The 16,828-nt window shown below is 45.0% G+C and overlaps 1 long non-coding RNA gene across 12 annotated transcripts in view; it reads right to left on the bottom strand.

Annotated features, from left to right (window-relative positions):
- The window catches only part of LOC111248115 (uncharacterized), a 159,004-nt gene that overhangs the window by 47,723 nt on the left and 94,453 nt on the right, over window positions 1-16,828 (bottom strand). Inside the window, exons 2-3 of one of the 12 annotated variants that reach the window (XR_015324246.1) lie at window positions 7,283-7,382; window positions 6,292-7,092 (exon numbers count right to left, since the gene is read on the bottom strand). The exons of 8 other annotated variants lie outside the window; for them this stretch is intronic. This is a non-coding gene — a long non-coding RNA (uncharacterized LOC111248115). Of the gene's footprint in view, window positions 1-197; window positions 717-6,291; window positions 7,097-7,282; window positions 7,383-16,828 lie in introns of those variants that run through there. 3 more of the 12 variants (XR_015324261.1, XR_015324240.1, XR_015324249.1) reach the window with 3 other exon arrangements.

Genomic DNA, 16,828 nt, shown 5'->3' with positions numbered 1-16,828 from the left:
TAGGATAAAATACGCTTGTTCAGCGAAACACGATTCCCCTCCTCAAGAGATCGTCATAAACCGGTAGGCATTATTTGACCTCATCATCAGAAGAATCGTAAAACTATTTAACTGATTTCCTTAACGTTTCAGATAGCGAATTCTAAAGCATTCACAGTCAATTAACAGTATTCTTCAGGTATACAGTTGATTTTTACCACATCTCTCTTAGTTGGCGTTGTATCCAGAATACGTCACAATTTCCAGCTCTGAAGTTTCTCTGGACACTGCTGCGAAAGCTGTGCGGTGGGCGCTCGGCCACGCACTCATCAAACGTGTGCTCCTTCGACATTTTTTGTAGACCCCCTCACCATCCGAGTTCTTTGTTTACCAGAAAGAAAAATATTTTCGAGCAGACACCTATATTTGAACGCCTGGCTTATTCGAAGCTGATCTATGATGTCAGGCTCGTCACTGCCTCAGCTATAGCCAGAACAGTCGATATACACCCTCCGCGTTGCCTTACGCAGTACGAAAAACGCACTCATGCCGTGATATCCGTATCGATCTACCTTTAGATAGGTGTTCGCAACAATAGAACTGCAACTACAACTTTATAGCCACACTGCATGTAGTACGAAACGCAAATAGCAAATTGAAATGCAGCAGTAACACAGTAAAAAAAAACACGATAAAAACAGTACAAACAGGAAAAAGGGATTTAGCGTGTTGTTTATTGTTTCTCTTTCTCATTTTCCCTTTCTTGTCGTCAATCACTTTGTCTCCCCCTTGCCCTCGCCCACAACAATTGCCCTTACCCTCTGCTTTTGACCGGGCCCTTTCCTAGACCTCGCTTGCTTTCTGCATTGCCTGGTTCTAAGCCCCTACGTTGCACCCACTAATATCCCCTAACCTCCATTTCTCTTTTGTCAGGATGCCCTACTTCTCTTCCGCTGCTCTAGCCCACACTTGATTCCTTCTCAGCAAGATTGTCGAGGATATCCATGAGGGGGCGCTTTGTTTCCATCTTGCAATGCCCTTTTCCTCCTCCTCCTTTTTGCTACCTCCTCTTCAAATCCTTCTAAGTCGGTCGTCCACCGGCCTTGCTGATCCTTTGCCGGTTTTTTTTACCATTAAAGTATAAAAATGATTTAGAATAAACGGATGCAGCTTGCAACTGCTGGTCCTTTAAAAGGAGTTACAGGCCGCAATAGCGACGAAGACGCTGTGGCAGCACGGTGGGATGGTATATGTGTAGGGGTGAGATCGGTTATTAGGGTCAAAGAAACGAAAGTACACAGCAGGAGTAGGAAAAACCCAAACGTATTTCGGAGCGCCAGGCAGTCAAGCGATGCACAAACGTTGCGGCCTGACGCCAGTAACTTGTTTAAGTGCAGGCGGACAGTAGGTGCTAATCCGCAATAGGAATAGAGTGCGAATTACAAGACGCTGCGCAGAGACTGTAACGGAGATGTGTGTCTACTTGCGAGTTGGTGTGTTATGGCACCTAAAAAACAAGGCCAACTAGCAAAATAAGCCAGCGAATAGCTTTAGGAAGCATAGGCTAATTCTGATCCACAATGAATCTGTATCATGTTCGTTCCGAAAAAAGGCCAAAGTTTTTTTTTGCTGCGTTGTTATCTTATTTCGAGCATGTGAATATACTCCGCTGTCTGTCCTGCTGCAGGTCTTTCTTCTGCTAGAGAAGCGCCATTCAGAAGTTGTTTTGTTGGACCGCTTCGAGTTGGCGTATGTGAGCGTATACGTATACGCTCAAATGAACAGCAGCCGCTTATTAGAAAAACGTTCCCTCATTCACGCATTAACGTTCATTCATTGGTCCGTTATATTAACAACGTATACTACATTGTTATTTGGTTAATTCAGCCTATAGCATCGCTGCGTTTTGTTCTAACAACAACAACAACAACAACAACGATGTCTTTAAAACAAGACATCAGCTGTATCGCAATGGTCAAGTCAGTAACCTCCGTTCGCTGGAGAGAGGTTGAGCGACGACGTATTAAGACGTGATAGTCCATCAATGGCACGACAGTAAGATCGTAATTCCGCGCCGACTCAACTACCGTTATAGTGTCATTCTATCTGGATTCTAGGTCTATTGCGATTCCGTTGTTTTCGCGTTTGCATAGGGATTACAACCTCGGCAGTTCCGTTGTGTGATGCAGCTTAAGCGCTAAAAGGATGGCCTTAATAGTAGCATATTAACTGTAGGCCGTCACGAGTGAGACCTTAATTAATGATGCTTAAATAGTTCAGGCTAACTTGTAACTAAGTATTTACTATATGTAATAGTGTGTGATAGTAAACAGCGCATGTACTCCGGTCGTGCCCTACTAATCGTAGTGGATCGCATTGGTCTACAGACAAGGACAGTGTAGGCAGCTATAGGGCAATGTGTGTTCGCCTAGAGGGCGACCATTTAGATTGAACGTTTTCATTTAGGATTACTGCAGGGACTTCATTCAAGTGTGCGAGAATTGCTATAGGGATATATAGAAAAGGTATCGATCGTTATGGTGAAAATGTGCAAGTGAAGAAAGCACTAAAACAGTGGCTCCTGATAGAAAGCTAATGCATTACGTACTAGTAGCATAAAAGTATATATAATGTATTCTAGTATGAAAGATTGGTGCCCGTAAGTGGTTCTGCTCGATCGAGAGAGATTTGGAGGTTAGACGATAGCACCAAGATGCAGGTGTAGTTATTCCTATCGTTGTAGTTTCTGTCGCTACTGCTGTCGCGATGACTGCTGCCGTTGTTATCGCCGCTGTTAACGCTATGGTTGCATGTGTCGGCAGCAATTGATATAAAGGGCAGACTATAGAGGGCGGCTTCGAAGCATGTCCCCAACATCTTGAAGCAATATGTTCAGAATCAGACACGGATCTGCCAGTTTTCACATCTAGAGTCTGGCGAATTCTTCACTGATTGACTACATACATACGCATATCTAAAAGAAAGAACAAACACAGCCGTTGCGGAATAACTATTTGACGAACGTGACAAATATGACGGCATAGCATTTGTAAAAACATACTTTGTATTTCTATTCATTTATTTCCCCTTCATCGAGGTTATGTAATGCAAAGAGTGCTTACATAACGCTGCATACGCATGTGGCAGAACCTCGATGTATACATTTTACAACGCGATCAACACAACGGCCCAATAAGCAACGTATACGGTCGCCATGTTGCATTTTTACTTCGTACGTTACCAATGCAAAATGTTCGATCTTTGCCTCAATTCGGAGCTTACACTCGCAGATACTTTTCAGATACGACAAATGGCAACATATGGCATCACCCATCTGGCCCCTACGAACATGTTAAACATATCATGAAGCATAACATTAAATTACGCATCTCTGAGTATAGTAGACACGGACAAAGACGTCGTACCCTTTTCGCCTTATATGTTTTTCTTATAGATTCTCTCCTTTCTCGTCTATTAACCTCGATATTATTATTTTTAAATAAACCACATCACTTGTGACATTTGCTCCTACATCGCGGACTAAATCAGGACGTAACACGTCAATGAATATTAGTTCACAGAAAAACACTCGTTGCCCCCTTTGAAACAATCTGCCCCATAGCAGCTCAACTGCAGCTGTCTCCTCTCGCATTGATTACGAAAAATTTTTCGAGTTTTTCGCCCGGAACCGCCATTAGCCACTACATCAGATGATCGCTTCTGGCTTCCCCTGCAGCCCGATAAGTATTGTCTTTTCTTGGCACCTAGCATGCAGTTCATAGGCCTTGAACGTTTGGAGGCAGAACGTTATCATTGAACCATTGAAGGGGATTTCCCTCTTCTTTGTGAATCATTTGGTATGAAGCTCGCTACTATTGATATTCTACGTTTTCTTCTGGTGAGAGCAAGATAGCAGATACCCTAATAGACGTCGACATAACGGGTGGAGCTATGTATTATACATCTCAACTTGCCGGATTAAGTTCTTCAGCTACCGATCTGTCTGTCAGTGTTTGAGACAAATACGCTACTCTCCTCGTTGTCACGCCGACTTCCATTCAATGCTAGTGCTGATGCTTCTAGTAGTACAACTACGAGGTATAATACATTCGTCCATTTCCACAATAGCCAGACAGCCGGCTCAGCTTTTAGCCCAATCCTGTGCCCTAAAGCAGACATTAAATAAAAGAGCGCATTCACTGCCTTACCTTTCATGTGAATTGAGCGTAGCGTCCTTCCCCCCCCCATGTGCCTTTTATGTAGTGACTTCTGTTGTGTCAGCGACAAATTAAATTAGTTCGGTCCTGCTGGTAGTGCTACCATTGCATCAACTGCTGCTCGTTCCTTGCCATTGTCGAAATCACCGCCCGACTACATGAACAGTTTGAAGTAGATCTACTAGCACTACGACCTTGTCGCCTTTGGCTGCTTGCGACACTTCATGGCGCTTTTTTCAAGTCTGCCATTGCTCAGAATGAAACATATGTAAGTAAAGCGAAGTAAAGCAGCAGCAGGAGTGCACTTCTTGGATCCCATCATCATTGTTTTAAACCTCTTTCAAGATACGTTAAGTCAGGCGCTGTGTCGTTCTTCCGTGTCTTTTCCTCTTCCGCTTTCTCGCTCGATCCTTGATTTTCAGCCGCTGTGTGAGCTCTGTGTCGCGCTAGGTCTTCTTACTCAAGTGTCTATCAACCGTCACCCACCCTATTCAAGCCCAAACGCTTTTAGCAAACCAGCTAGCTTTTGAGGTCAGTCCAGTGTGTAAATTATGTATATTGCAAATTTATGGAACGCATCTCGCTCACAGAGAGGCGGCGACGGTAACGAGAACTCAGTGCAGTCAGGACCAGGTCAAACGGGGCGAACCAATTACCGCTACTTTTTCTCTTGTCGCGTCCAGTGTTCTATCTGTTGAGACGTCCGAGCGTTCATCGGTCAGAGTCGCTCCATGTCATTCTGATGTTGGCTGTCGCTTTCGAATCGGTAGAGTGTTCGTTACTTAACCCGCTCCCCCTAGTAATGCCTCGACCCCCCCCCCCCCCCTCCTTTACCTTGCATTGACGTTGCATCAGTAGTAACCAGTGCATCTTGAAGCGAGTAACAACGGGTCTGGAGTATCGTAGGGAATGGAGGCGAAAGACATGAGGAAACGAGACAGCGCGAAATTTGAGGCAGCAGCCTGTCTTAGATGTCGGGCTTGTTTGTTACGCTTGTTTCAATTGGCTTCTCGATCAGTCACTGAGTCAGTAAGTCTGTCAATATCGTGCCGTCTGAATCTGTACGCTTCTCTTTTCCCCAACGAAGATAATGGCGTCAGGAGTGAAAGGGGCTCTGTAACGCCTTTCAAGAGTTCTTCTTAGTCTGCACCTCGATGTCAGCTCGACACTCCAACGCTCGACTACTGTAGTCGCATGAAGGTTGCCCTCAGTTCCTGTCTTTGTCTGCCCAGTTTTGTTCCAATGATAGCGGCAGTAGTTTGGTTGTTTTGTAGAGAGGAGCAACAGACTCGTAGGCTGGCTGTCGGACCGTTGTCGGGGAGCAGACCTGTCGATTCTGCCAGCTGCATACTGCACACCGTTGACTGTACCCCGAATTTCGTGCACATACACGCCGAAATTAACTGACAAAACTCGACGTTTTAAAGGTCATCTGTTCGGGGGGCATTTAACAAAAAGCGGAAAAAAACGCGATACGCGGATGGATAGTGACTGCTGGCTGCAGTCGCATGACGCTGGCTGTGTGCTTATGTAAATTGAATACACCTTCTGGCTTGCGGGAAAAATACAAAAGCAAGGATCAATTAATTTGGCTAAATGAGTAGCAATAATAGTAGTAACTGTAGTAGCTGTAGAAGCCTTAATGGCTGTAAGAACCGGTTGTGGGTGCGCTAAAAATTAAAATATTTAACAATAACATCAACACCTCGTACCCTCAATATCAACAGCGACACCTTATTTTTCTCGTACAGGAAATGTATCGTGGCAAACAGGCAGGAATCGATTTCGATTAGATCATAGGCAAGGGGTATTGTAGGAGACAACTCTATTTTGAAGGTGGTTACCTAATGTGCCAACTTACTGGTTATCACTTAAGCTATTCTAAAGTAATATGCGCATGTACGCCTCGCTGTCAAAGAACTATTCAGACTCCCGAATATACTATCAACGGCAGTCGTTTATTGATAAACAAACGTAATTAACATCTTAATTTCGTATTTTTTACATGTGCGGGTTGGCAATGTTCTTAAACGAATAGACCATCTTATTTTTGTCGAAGAAAGAACGCACTTCTTGCAATGAACATGTGTGGAAGTTAAGTTAAAGGTGCTTGTAATTTATTTAGAAAATTGATGATGATACTAATATATTTTATGAGTAGATCTGTGTGAGCAAGATCGACTGGGTCTGGATCTGGGCTACGGCAATAGTCGTAACCAGAAGCCTCACAATTGCAATTCTTCGCCGATCTTGCCACGCCATCTCGGTCGACAAATAGTAGCAGACAAGTGGTATCGCTCAAGCCACATTTCCCTCGATGGCCGCACCCCACATTGTTTTCAGAATACTTCCCCGAAACTTCAACATATTCGCAATATATTCACACATTGGTGTTCTATAAATAAGATCGGCGGTCCAGGTGGCTTGCCTCATCACTGGCTTTGGTCGCTTATAAATTAATCCTTGTATCCATCATTCTACCCTCGTCTATGCGTTCTTTGCCGACCAGATTACACCGGCTATCTACGAGGTTTATAATTCGAACTAACTGTTACTATGTAACCACATCAAATTCTGGATACACAATACTTTCTATTGAGCCCCGCCTGTCTGGACTAACAGCGCTGCATTCTAGATTACGTATATAGTGTTTATGTACGTCGAGCTTCTAGAGTCGCTATGGCAGTTACGGTGTGCGAGTGAACGCGAGCCATGGCTGATATGATCTCTTCAGTTTTAGTCGCTATGCTTCTTCCAGCAGGAACAGCGGAAGCTTCTCTCGGTAACGACGAAGAAGAACATATCATTATTCTTTGTCAATCGGGTGCTTTAGTCTGGTTGGAAAACCGTGTCGATGATGCCGCTGGCGATGGTTATCGTGACGGATAGTTGACAGCTGCCTGAAACGACAGAGCGGGACATAATGCAACGGACGGCAATCTCATAGCACGCACTGATTAGTTGACCAGTCGGACATAACCAACAACAAAATGAGCAGTAACACAAATAGTACTTCTAATAGCCACGCATAGATTATACAGGCTTGTATTAATAGCCACTAACGGCTCGAAAATTCGACCCCATACTCGCCTGTGTTTGAGGTTTCTGCCTTCATATTAGGCTGAACGAATTTAGTCGCAGTAACAGCCAGGACAAGAACTTCCCCCAGTTATGGTCGACGATAGCCTGTTTAGCCATTAGATAATTCGAAACATGAACAAAAAACATTTCATTCAAACCTTGTTGCACAGTCGACAGTCGGATCTGTTTATTTAGATTGTTATTGTGTGTTCTTTTCTACCGCTGGGCCGCTGTTGTCATAATAACATCGATATTGGTAATGCACGTTAGGGAGTTCCAGACTGTTAAGCGAAGTGTCGATGCTATATATATAGGCAGAACCAAGTATACATTGTACAGACGTTTATCCTTTGGCCGACGATAGCGTTGCGGACTGCTGAGTTCGAAAATACCGGAAGCAGCGCAGAAGAACCTCAACGTTTATTTGCCGTATCTTTCTTTTAACAGCTATTGAAGCTGTGCATAAGCGATGCATGCATACGGTCTTCGTGCAAGAAGTTTTCGCGGAAAGCTTTCGACTTCATAGACTAGAAAATTATAACCTAATCAAATCTGCCTCTGTAGAAAAGAGGCTCGATTCACTTAGGAAAAACTCTTTTTTCTATATTTAGGCACATTTAAGTTTCGTAAACCAACCTGTGGCGTTCAGTTCATACTTCCTACTCTCGGACAAGACCAAATCGAACCCCGGGCCAGTATTTCCGCTAACGGAAAGGGCTCATGAATAGACTGAACTCTGAAGAGAGTCCCGTAGCTTTTTGAGTGCTGATTCGAGATGCTCCTAGACTCCTATCCTAAATGACCTTTTTCGGTCCTGTAGGTGCATTCTGACGTAATAATACTAACTCTCATCATTTGGCATGAGTGTGCAAATTAGTAATAGCGACGACAATCTCGAGCCGCAATTTTTAACTTAGCGCCTCTAAACCGTGCTATTTGGCACCGACAGATAATGACAGGGATCGAGATCTGCTAATGATGTGTTGTGAAGACCGCGAAAGGGCTAAAACTAGGCAATGATAACTAATTTCAGGTGACTTTGTAATACACGTTACGAAAAAAGGTGTCGCAGAAGGCAACCGCGTTATCATTTCCAAGGCTTGCCGCAAACCTCTAGTAGTCAAATATGTTCAAGCAAAGATGATCGGAAGTTACAAATATCTAGTTATTACATATGAGTGTTTACGGCAAGCTATGCAACTTATCTTCCCTAAAATATTCGTTGCGTTAAACGTTTCGTGCAGTAACGACTCTGAGCAAATCAGTTGTTCGAACATTAAAGTGAGTTCGAATTGTACAAAACGTACGGGTCAGCTGTATTTTAACTTAAGCTTAAATTCAAATTTCGAGTATATTTAAAGTAAATAGATGTCCCGATTTTTGGATCCTGAACTGTGTTAATATTACATTTGAAGACTGGTCCTTGTCTCGAAACAAACCTGTCCGCTACGAGTTTCGAACTCGAGTCGTCTGTCCCTAAGAATAGCAGGTAGACCAGTTACTTCTTGAACCATCGTCGAGACACGCGGATTTATGTGCCTAGAAATGGAGTAGGATCTGGTAGGGGAGGCCCGTGTTAGGGCACTTCCATAATGCTAAATAGAGCAACTGTCATAATTTTTGCGCAAAATGTATTCTATGATTTATGAGTGTCTAACCTCGTTCTTCTTGTTATAACACGCCAGGCGTGTACATACTATGGTGGCCAACAGATATCGTCAATCTCAATAAAATTGACATTTGCTGTGTGGTTGACTCCGTCAGGACTCATCTCCCAGATGAATCAGTATCTGTGATTTACTTGGATGTCAGGATCCGTACCAAACGAACAAACCTTACTTATTCGAAGCAGGCCATCATAGGCCCATGTGTACAATAGTACTGAAAGGAGCCACCCGTATAATCAAAGCTGAAATTGCCATTATAGCTAAAAGCGAAAAAAAAAAGGTCCTCCTTTTGCCCGAATCAAACCCCCTACAAATAATTGTGTGACTGTACCCGTTACCCACAAGATGACATAGGTTTTTGGCTAATTGGCGATCCGTTTTAGATGTTAAATCTGGCACCCTTTTTTCCTGTGTTCCTTCTGACTTGCCATATTACTTTTGTGTTTTATGTATACGTAAACATGTGTCTGTGGCAAATCTCTTGCCCCCGTTCGGATGCACATTAATCATTACGAAAAAATTAAAACAACAAACAGTCGCGCAGCCCCTTCTGCTGGTCAGTGCTTACTCTCGTTTTGTATATACTAATGCTACTGTTATTTCTCTACTATAATGCAACAGATAGCATGTAATCGTCTGTGTATTGAGCACATCTTAGGTCCAAGGTCAGACCGATGTCTGGTTACCAGCGTCGACTGTTGGTAGGCCAAGTCTTGTCGCCTCTCGCGATATTACACGTAAACTAATGTATAAATATATATGCATGCTTATACATATCGAGACAAGGAAAGTTGTGTTGATAACAAATGGAAGACGGGTGTTGCCACCACCTTGCTGCTGTTGATGTTCTGGAACAAACGATGATGCTGGCTTTTTCATTCTCTTCAATCCTGTAAGCGTCCCTAACGTTTTTTTCAGCTCTGTAGTTTGTTGATTACTTGATCTTTCGCTGGGTTAGATGGCTACTCAGTCGACTGACGGCCCGGCCTACCGCTATGTTGACGACAGCGTCAGTCGTGTCCTCGTCGACGCGGTCAAGTGTTTTCCTATCAACCTGCCTATCAGGCCACGGTTTCTTCGCTCGCACCCACATCAGCTGCTGGTTGCATGAAGCCCGTGCGGTGATAATCCCAGCAGCGGTAACAGCGACAACAATAACAACAATGGCAGCAGCCAATATGTTTTATGTTATCAAAACTTGACTGTGGTAATATGGCTTGCCTCGAGTTGACCAGTCATCTCCTGTCGTCATTAGCGGACACCATAATTATGGCGGTGCTTATGCTGGTGTCTGTCAGCAGCATTGCGGTATAATCTTGGTGCACACGTTGTTCTATGCAGCGGACTCGGCCGGCAATTCTCGTTCCGATTACTCAAAGAAAGGTGCCAGTGGAGGACGTCGACCGATTCGAAAGCGTGTCAATCAGCGCTCCTTTATACTCTCACATAATGAACATAAAGCTGCAGGACATCAAGGAAGCTATGCTATTTAATCGATGCGGCGCATCGAGTGCTACAAGCTACTATTGCTCCTGCCGCCGGCAGGGTGTCTGTTCGCTGGAAACCACAGTGGAGAATCGAGTCAGATTTTGCGGTTGAGCTGAATAGGATCACTTTGCCCGATTTGGTCTAATGATCCACAGCAGCAGGTAACTACCGCTTAGATTAGTACCATAGCCAGCATTTCCCGTTCAGCAGTCAATAACAGCGGCAGCAGCGGGGGCTGTCGTTGTGGATATCCCGTACAACTCACTTTTCCACTGTTTCGTACCCGAGAACCAATAGCAGGGCGGTATTGCACCGATTGGTCGATCTAGAGACTGAAGTTTTAGACGTGTGAGTAGCTTTTCTCAGTTCGTTATTTGCCACAGTCGCCGCCCATGTAATCCGTCTTACGTTCCCCTCTTGTAAGAAAACCGCAACAGATCAATCACAACACGCATGATATTAAAATGCATAATAAATCTCTATGTAGGCGCACGTATATAACATAGGATTAGAGAGATCAGAACTTACATATTCTTGTATCTTTGCCCATCAGCGAGTTCAGTGCCGGAAGAAAGGTGCTTACTACTTGCCTAGGTACTTACTATGTTGTACAAAACTTAACCTGTCCTATAGCAGTGTCTTAACTAGCAGGTTATTCAGTTATCTCCAATTACAGTTAGTCCCCAGTCAGCTTTTAATTAGATCTTTCTCAGCTACGTCACTTAATTTGTATGTACAATTTAAAAAACCTACATAAAGATGCCTGGATGATTCAGGGCATATAACAGGGCAGGTATTTTAAATTGTGTTCACTCATAGCTGAGCGAAAATGCAGTGATAGTAGTGATGCGGGGACGTTTAACTTTGAGCTAGCTATTCATGCATTTTACGCTCACCGCAGACCTCTTTCTGGTCAGCTACTGTGTGATATCGCTGTTTCTCTCGTACAATATGCAACGGTTCTCAATGCCTAAGATATCACTCTGTCCTGATCACTAATAAGTGACAAAGCAGCCACTTGTAACTGTGCCCCATGCCGACCACATCGCAGTCGCTAGATCATAAACAACGACGGTTAACGAGGGGTTCAACTTCTTGGCGGTACGCCGTTAACCACAAGCGAACGACAACAGGTACCCACCTCACACTCAGTTGAAGGATCTTCTTAAAAGGATCTATAGAAAACGGTGTCCACTAAAACGTAATTGCCCATTTCACCTGTTTCGGCATGGTTAAGCATCAGGTCTGCCCGGGGGGAAGGTAACATGTTCTAACCGCTGCTGTTTTACAGGGAGAAGTGGTAGTACTAAGTATAATGAGGCCTAATTATCTCTAATCAAAAGCATTTAACAAATCTGGCAATTGCAATTAAGTGGCGGGGTATAAAAAGAAGATGCGGCGTCAATCGAGCGTTCTGCTGGCCATGCTCTGTGAAGACTTGAACACTGTCTGAGTAGTAATGATTTTCGACGAATCTATTTTCTGTTGGCCTGAACAGACGAGTCCTAGCAAAGTATGATGAGACGTTTTTAGAGGGGTTTGAAATATCTCGACTTTTCAAAAAGCTTCAAAGTCATTCTGTCTATTGTCAATTCAAAGACATAACGATATCAGTCCCGCGTATACCCACTTCTAGCCTTTCTTGCTCTTTACACCAGGCTAGGTCTCAAGCTCAACGCTCTTATCAAGACATTCGCACGAAACACGGTGTCTCTCATCGCTTTTTAGTATATCTGAAACTGGCAAGCAATTGTCGGGTCCGGAAAGGCAGAGCCCCTTGAACAGACTAAGGAACAGCGACAAAATGAGAACGCCGAAGCAAAACACATCCGATCAGAACGCGTGAACGAACTCTCCTCGAGTTCTTGCGCTGCCGGCTCCAGACAATCGTGTCTTCAGCAGGCAGGTCGTCCTGTTCTGTTCAAACTGCTGATGACGTTCTGATGCTGCTGGAGACTGCTGATTAGAAGCTGAGGCGTTGAATACTCCAGGGCGTTGGGCGTCTTGAGAGAGAGGGAGAGAGAGAGAGAGAGAGGCCGTGACTCGCTCGTCAGTTTTGTCGACGACACAACGAGTGCACGGCTAACCCTCGGTTATGGCACTGCCGCGATCATTTCTATCTACATCTCTTTTCTAGTTCACTTCAGTGAGGTTTCAGCTTTTTGCATCTCTATCTTGCTTCAATTCAGCTACGGTTGAAGACAGACGACAGCGACAAGAGCAGTGAAGTGTCGTGAGACTCACGCAAAGAGAAGACAAGAAAGCCGTGTAGACGAACATCGGGGTCGTGCTAGTGGTAGTGGGCAGTAGTCTATAGAAAAAATTAACCAAAAGAATCGTTTATCCTCGTTGCTTATGCTTCGGTCTCTATTTCCCGCACATGGGAGAGAACACGCTTAGGACTAGGACGCCTCGAGCGGCAGTAACAGCGGAAAATTCTAACTGAACGATAGTGCAAAAGCTAAAGAGAAGGGAAGTGGGAAAGTGTAAAGATTTGCCTTCGTTCCCTTATCCGTACCACTGCGAAGCTAACGCTTCCGGGCCGAGAGCTCTCGTAGGAACAAGATCCGCAATCTAGCAGTTAACGCTAGAGGCGTTATTTTAGAGGGGAAAACCACGAAACGGCTTCCATCCCCGTCTCCCAAGTCCTCCCTAGTTATCCTCCAAGATTCTTTAAACATCCCTTGATCAACTCTCCTACCGGTCATCGTCAGCGCCGGAAGCTCAGCACTACTTTTCGCTTCGATGCTTTGCTCGTTGACGCAGAACGTCACACCACTGGTTATCATCGAACAGCTCACACTGCCGACACCGTAGAGTTTACCAGTAGAGTGAGACCGCGTTGGTTTTACACCCCGCTTACCAATTCCTCGTCTTTCCTAATAGCGTTTCCCAATAACGTGGCTTGGGTCAGGTAGATCGGCCATGTATATATAGCTGCAGACACGTATATGTAATAGCTGTGCTGTACATTATAGTGGAGATTCGGTAGGCGTTTTTAGGGGAACTGCCGCAGTAAACGAAGAAACGCCACGAAACAAGGCCGAAACAAAGAGATCCGGGCGAATGACATGAGCTGTACGGGGTAAGAGAGATATGGGTCTGGCACAGATGTAGCCACACCGAAATATAAATATAAATATATATATTTATATATATATATATATATATATATATATATATATGTCTGCTTGTACGATCTAAATGGTAGCTATGATAGTTTACGATGCTAGCATAGGCAGGTATTGGCAACAATAGCAGGCGACTTCCTAACAAAGGGCAGAAATCGTTTTGTGAACCACTACTTTAAAAGACGCCACATCGTATTTAACCGGCTCCTCTTATTTTTGAAACAAGTGAAAAGCAGATCAGCGATGGTAGTGGGAATTGAAGTAGCGGAGTGGAACAGACAGAGAGCTATCACCACCCTTCACAGCCGCCCTCGCATCCTTTTAGAGGGGACAATGATGACCGGGTGGTTCCTCCGTGACCAAACTCGCCCCACACGCGGCTCAGTTTCATCGCTCTTACTACTGCTGTTGCGATTCTATCGCAAGTAACAACGTTCGTGACGCATACATACTCCCTAGGTACAACAAAGACAGAACAGTAAGTACTCGTCCATCTAACTATCCGTCCATAGGTTTCGTTCTTCGCTATGAGTGCGAAACCTCGTCGGTCGTCGTCTGGTGCTCCGCTCGTCGTCTCAGCGTGCTCGCCTTTAGCGCTGGTTCCTGTCCCTTTCAAATTCGATGGTTGCTCCACCCCCCGCCTTCTCTGCAGCGTGTGTTCTTCTCTTGCTGCTGATAATGATAGCACCCAGCGATCAGGCAGAGCAGTTCTAGTCCCGCGCTCGCTTGCTTGTGTCAGCTGGGCGACTGTGAGCAGCAGCTAACCCTAGTGAAGGCTAGGTGCTTCCATGGGGGCCTGATTCGACGATGTGGTTCCCCATCATTATCATCAAAATCCCGTTCATTTCCCACATCTAAGGCGAGTTTAATGAGTTCCGCTAATTCTGTGAAGTGTTTACTTTATGCGAGCTATGCGCTAAAGCTGGACGAGCTAGTCTCGAATATTGAACGAGATGCAAGATAACGAACGGAGACGGGATAGAAATAGCTGCAGTATCTAGATAGGCAGACGATCGCGCTAGTGTAGCCCTGCTCAATTCAGACAGGCCAGGCATACTGACTCGCTCAGTGCTTCTTTTCCTCTCACTGCCAACGACAAGTCTAACGGCTGTTTGTACCGTTCGTACGGAGTTCAGTCCATCGTCTTCGCGATCGTTGCTGCCGTTCGGGCAACCGTCTCGCTCGTCGTCGTTGCGCGACCTCTTCATCACAAGTTTACCGGTTTAAAAGTTGTGTTCGACTTATCGTTAGTATTGACTGGTATCTGCGGCAGACGACTTTCACACCTTGTCAGCTTTTGAGGGAAATGAGTGGAGGGCGGAAGCTGGAACCTGACGCCAGTGAAACAGGTCTGGATGGCGTCTAGGGCACATATGGAGATCACCATGAAACGTCGGCGCTCAGTTAGCGATCCCCGTTTATTGGCTGTAATTCAAGCAATGACAGACACTTGCTTACATAGCTATGTATGTTATATAGCCTCTCTGTTGGACCAGCGTACTGCATCGTGTCGGTACTGCCAAGCAAACCTTACTTTACATCACACAGTGCGACTAAGCGTAAAATAGGGCCACAAGCTCACACATGGAGCACAGTTTGTGCCCTCTGCCGGCCAATCCCAGCTAGTACCCCAACAACACAAATGTATGGGCACGTTAACGTATACTATAGAAGTACGGCAGTTATCTGCAAAGGTTGACTAGATTCCGGGAACGGGGAAGTCAAGAATGCAACCATGTACCCGCATATGCATCCGCGGAGTATAAAGTCGTTCGAGGTGAAAATCAGTACAGATGTGCAGCAGCTATGTCAACTACAGCTTACCAGAAGCTGTGGGGACCTGGAATGACGTCATCAACTATGTGTGGACCGCTGAGGGAAAATGCTAGCAGTTAGCTAGTTATGGTGAGCGCCGCCATTGCTACCATGCTGTCCCGGCACTTTGTTCGAAGAAGTCCTGCCATGCCCTGCTGTTGCGGTCAGGAAGGAACGAAGGAGGTCGGCGGCATATAGGCGAAAGGTGGGGGGTGGAATTGGCCGACCAACCAAAATGGGGCTTAGTTTGGAAACGGCGGAGAAGAAAGTAATTTATAGCTCTCTCTGTTTTTCTTTTTCATACTCGCCGTATGGCTGGCATAGCCGTAGCCACTCGGTCGGTGCTGAGCACCGCAGAAACAGGCCTGTCGTGTCTTTGTCCTGGGAGAAACGGACCGAGGCGGACACCAGTTTCTCTGTCGTCCTACATCTCTTTTGGGAGTCTCTCTTACGCTCTGATCTTTATGAGACAGGTAACGTTCTTGGCAGATGACGGTAACGCGCCAAGACCGCTTCGACTCGAACGAACAGCCGCGTAGATAATTGGACAAGTGTGTCCTCCTGTAACCGAGCTTTTGTGAGTATTTTTGTCTATGTGTGTGAGTGTGTGTGCATGTGCATGCATGCATGCATGTGTGTGTGTGTGTTTGTTTATGTATGCGACAAGACGTAGAAGGGTCCGAAACGGACTAAACTGGACGGAAGCAATAAGCTTGGTTGCAGTAAACGAAGTGCTATGTGAAATATCACTGCAAAAGATATTGACAATGGTTTAAACTCCTTTCTGGGGCGTAGCCACCTCTAGCGAAGCTTCTGCAAGAGGAACTGGGAAAGCTGTTCAAGCTGCGTGACGACCTTAACGACACAGAACGTTCCTGCGTGGAGCGGTGGCCAAGCCAGCAGATTCAACAACAGTAATAGCAATTTGCTGAACCATACACTGGACTTTTACAGAAGCCTATGCAAAACGTATCTGTGTTCTTCGGAGGAACAATCACGCGCTGCCGCTAAGTCTACTCAAGACGATCTATATTGAACTTAGCAAAAGGAAAGAGAGAAAAGTCGTATCGAAAGTAAAACGGCAAAAAAGCATCCGGAAATGAATTGGTTAAACGCTTCCCATGTATGAGAACATACATCTATATGACATTACTTCATAGGGCAGTTAATTATATGGAACTTACGGCAAGGATGCTACCCACAAGATGCAGGCAAAACGTTGCATAACGACAAAATAACAAATCGATACCATTTGTAAACGTGCCTGCACGTACCAGATGATAATTCCAATATTTGGCGTCGTAGATTTTTAGACATTTCGATTATACTGAAGCATGAATATCAGAGATATATTTGCTGAAAAGATACGCTTAGGCAAATAATCGTACTGTCTTTGACCCTGCATCTGCGACCAAGAGCTATCCCTTGTTCTCAATATAGTCATTTCTAC

Source organism: Varroa destructor, unplaced genomic scaffold (genome assembly GCF_002443255.2).
Source record: "Varroa destructor unplaced genomic scaffold, Vdes_3.0 BEIS01000003.1, whole genome shotgun sequence".
Classification (NCBI taxonomy): Eukaryota; Metazoa; Arthropoda; class Arachnida; order Mesostigmata; family Varroidae; genus Varroa; species Varroa destructor.
This window is presented reverse-complemented; position numbering and strand designations above follow the sequence as displayed.